Source organism: Urocitellus parryii, chromosome 6 (assembly GCF_045843805.1).
Source record: "Urocitellus parryii isolate mUroPar1 chromosome 6, mUroPar1.hap1, whole genome shotgun sequence".
Lineage (NCBI taxonomy): Eukaryota > Metazoa > Chordata > Mammalia > Rodentia > Sciuridae > Urocitellus > Urocitellus parryii.
In genome coordinates, this window is record NC_135536.1 from 54825624 (window position 1) to 54829900 (window position 4277).

General features: G+C 35.9%; 1 pseudogene; it reads left to right on the plus strand.

The window, feature by feature from the left end:
* Positions 1-2844: 2844 nt before the first annotated feature.
* On the plus strand, positions 2845-3722 carry LOC113188198 (developmental pluripotency-associated protein 2 pseudogene; annotated as a pseudogene).
* Positions 3723-4277: the final 555 nt, after the last annotated feature.

Here is a 4277-nt window from a genome sequence, read left to right on the forward strand (position 1 = left end):
AAGCATTTCAATTAGAGCCAAATGTCCACAAGTCTCCAGGGTTCTAATACTCTAAAAACAGTGCTACTCTTCACAATACATTGTAATGACAGCCAGGACTCTAACATTTGAAAACATTTTCTTTGGGTTAATGATTTACATTAGCTTCACTGTCCCTAACCATCCCATCCATTGCAATGACTTTTTCTATTTTGTCAACTAAATCAACACACTTCATTACCCATAGTACCAGAATTCTGAAACACTAAAATATTACATCTATTTCTTTGACATGCCTATTATCTGTCAAAGATAGTCAATTAAATGGCATCTAAAAACCTCATTGACCAGCTCTTTTGATAATATTTGACAACCACTAAAATTCCTTTATTTCTAATTTTCTCACTTTCATTTTGTAGTACTGAATTTTCACATTCCTGTTTTAACCAATCCGAGTGCTTATATGAATTCTCTGCTTTTAAGCCTTCTGTTACAATCCCTTTTACATTTTGTTTTTGTTATTGCTGCTGTTGTTTATAGACATTCTTATTAATTTCTATGAGTTTATTTGCCAAACTATATTAGCATGCAAGGTATTAGGTACAGAAGATAAAATAGATATAATCCTGGCTCCTAGAATCTCTGATAACATTCTTCCAAAATTTCATACATATATTTCCAGTGTCATTTTAGAGCTCTTGATGCTTAAGCACTGTGAATATCTCAAACTTATAATTTATAAAATGAATCCTTTGTATTTGTTGTTTTTAGATATACATGACAGTAGGGTGCATTTTGACATACTATACATACATGGAGGGCAGCCCATTCCAATTAGGATCCCATTCTTCTGGTTGTACATAATGTATAATGTGGGGTTATACTGGTCATGCATTCATATATGAGCAAAGGAAAGTTATACCTGATTTATTCTATTGTATTTCCCATTCCCACTTCCTTCACTTCATTCCCTGTTGTACAATCCAGTGAACTTCTATACTTCCCCTACCTTACCCTCCCTTGTTATGGGTTAGTATCTGCATATCAGAGAGAGCATTCAGCCTTTGGTTTGGGGAGATTAGCTTATTCACTCAGTATGATATCCTCCAGTTACATCCATTTACCAGCAAATGCTATAATTTCATTTTTCTGTATGGCTGAGTAATATTCCATTGTGTATATATACCACATTTTCTTTATCCATTCATCTGTTAAAGGAAACCTAGTTTGGTTCTATAGTTTGTCTATTGCGAATTGAACTGCTATAAACATTAGTGTGGCTGAATTTAGATCAACTAGAGAGAGTAGGAACATACTACTCTCAACATCATAAAAGCTATATATGCTAAACCTGAGGCCAACATCATTCTAAATGAAGAAACATCAAAAGCATTCCCTCTAAAAACTAGATCAGGGATGACCTCTTTTGACACTCCTATTCAACGGTCTTTGAAACCCTAGCCAGAGCAAAAGAAAAAGAAAGAAATTAAAGACAAAAGAAAGAAATTAAAAGGATATAAACTCTTTTTTGACCCTAAAACCTACTCTTCTTCCCATTTGCTTTAGCTTGGTAATGGCATAATATCTAACATTAAAACAAACAAATCTACACAGTTAACTTTATTTCTGGCTTCTTCGTCAAACTTCAAATACAATCAGAGAACAAATATAATTTGCATTCACATCTTTTAATTCAAGACCTTAATAATGAAACCATTATTAAGAAACTTATTAATTTTAATTTCAAATCTGGTTTCTCCACTTAAAACTTTAGTGATCTTGAACAGAACAAATTAAAACCATGTATTTTGATTCCTTTATTGATATAATGGGAATAACATCTAATAAGAGTGTTGTAAGAACTATTTATACAGTTTTATTTTTTCCTTTTCCCCTAATTTTTTTCTTTTGTGGTGTCACTGAGGTAGATCATATACTTATCTGTGTCATCTGGCACAGGCTTACATGCCTCTATTCTCTGTTAATATTTATATCAGTTCCATAATGTTATTAAGTTGATTATTTTCTGCTGGAGGCCTTTCAGAATTATCAATTAACCACAATAAAATGTTGTTCTCCCTAGCAATACATCACATCATCTGCCCTGGGATATAAGGAACCTTCCTCATTCAGGTCCACTTTACCTGCACTCCTGTGGTGGGTATGACCTCAACTGCTGTATGGAACACGGTCCTGCTGTGTCCTGATGTGATTTTAGATACCAACATCTTGTCACTGCATATGACTTTCATATTATGACACATCTAGGAGAAAATGCTATTTTGCTCAATAATTGAGAAGTTATGTACTATCTTTCAGTGACATCTTGTGATATCTTCCCAATTTAACAAGACATGGCATCTTTTTTTTTTCTTTCAAGTATGTCGTTTCATACCAAGGCTCATTTATTTGCTTGGCTTGTACTATAATATTAACAGAGCTCATTTTCCAATCTTCACGTGTCTTTAGATTCTAAGTCAAGTTACTTGTTATCACCAGTAATTTGATGGAAATATAAGTTGTTTCATAGATGAATACAAGAGGTTTGGAAAAATATAAAAATGCCTGGTAATCAAATTATCATCATCTCCTGGAGAGGTTTTCTTCAATTGCCTAACAAGATTCTCAAGAAGTGTTTTATTAAATGGACTCTAGGAGGTAAATGCTCATTTCCAACATTTTGCAGAATAAAATTTTGTCCCTTTATACTTCATTTTGGTTTTACATAAGCACATAATATTATTTTGCTGTGAAAAGAGTTTTCAAGTTATAATTTTAAGAATTATATTCCCTCAAATGACAAGGAGCACCCAGCATAGCTATCCTGAGCCCTGCTGCCTTTGCTTTCTCCGGGTGTTTCTGGAAATGTCAGGCTCAAATGACAGGGCCACTGAGAAGAACTTTGTTGAGGAGCAATTCAATGAGGAAAATGTGATTTTAACACTGGTCCCAGTTACAGAGGAACAAGAATATCCAATGGAAACAAGTGTTTCTTCAACTGCAGAAATCAAACACAAAGTCTGCCTTCATCAAACAAAACCTAATTTTAAAATACCATCCCTTCCCTCGATGACCATTTTGCCTCCAATTAATAAGGTTTCTCAGGATACTTTACGAAACTGGTGCCAACAATTTAATTTGAGTACTGATGGCCAGAAAATAGAGGTTTATTTGAGGCTACAGAACCCTGCATACCCTGAACAAAAATATAATATTCCTGAAACATCTCTGGAGGTCAGATTGAAGCCAGTTTCTAGGAAATGGAAGGCAGTGGCCAATACAGCAGGGCTTCAGGAAAGTCGTAATAAGGTTAAAAGAGAGGAAGAGACTAACATGGTTGAAGAGGTAAATTCAGCTCAGGAGTCCATATTGGCATCTTGGGCAAGGATCGCTGCCAGAGCCACTCAGTGCAAGGCTGTGAATCCGTGTCCCATCCCTACTTCTACTTTTTGCTGCAAACTTCTGGTGTCAGGTGGTGTGTGGTCCTTGGCCAATCTCTTTCTGCAGAAACAGAGGGCTGGGTTCGCCTGCAGTTCCATGCAGGTCAGACTTGGGTCCCCGACACACCCAAGAGGATGATTTCCCTCTTCCTGTTACCAGCCTGTATTTTTCCACCCTCAGGATTAGAAGATAATATGTTATGCCCTGAATGTGTAAAAAGCAATAAGAAGATGATGAAAGGATTAATTATAACAAGAGAGAAAAAGCAATGCACTGTAGGAGACCAAAAGGTGCCACCTTAAGCAATGTTAAAGTACTATTTTGATCTGAAGGCAATTGAGAAGAAACAGACAAAAAGTTTTCTGCTTTCCCACTATTGGCCCCAAAACAGGACATAAATTTGCAAATATTCCTCTTCCCTACCAGGACAAGTGGTGGAGAACCCATAGGTAAATCATCACACAGACTGATGATTGCTGGGCTGGTTCCTGACCTTCTTTCATTTTTCAGTGTCTCCTGATCATTTGTGTCAGACTAAAGTATTAACTATACTTTTTTTTAAGCAGAGCTAGGTTTATGGGAAAACTGAGCAAAAGAGTTCTTTTATACTTCTCCATTCGATGCATTTAATATTAATTTTGTGTGTGTGTACCAAAGATTGAACCCAGGGATACTCTACGACTAGGTTATAACATTAAACCCCTACCTCTATTTTTGTTTGTTTGTTTATTTTTTGATACTGGGGATTAAACCACTGAGTCACATCCCCAGCCCTTTTAATTTTGAGACAAGTTCCCCCATAGACTTGCTTAGGGTCCCGCTAAGTTGCTGAGGCTGGCTTTGAACTTGCAATCCTC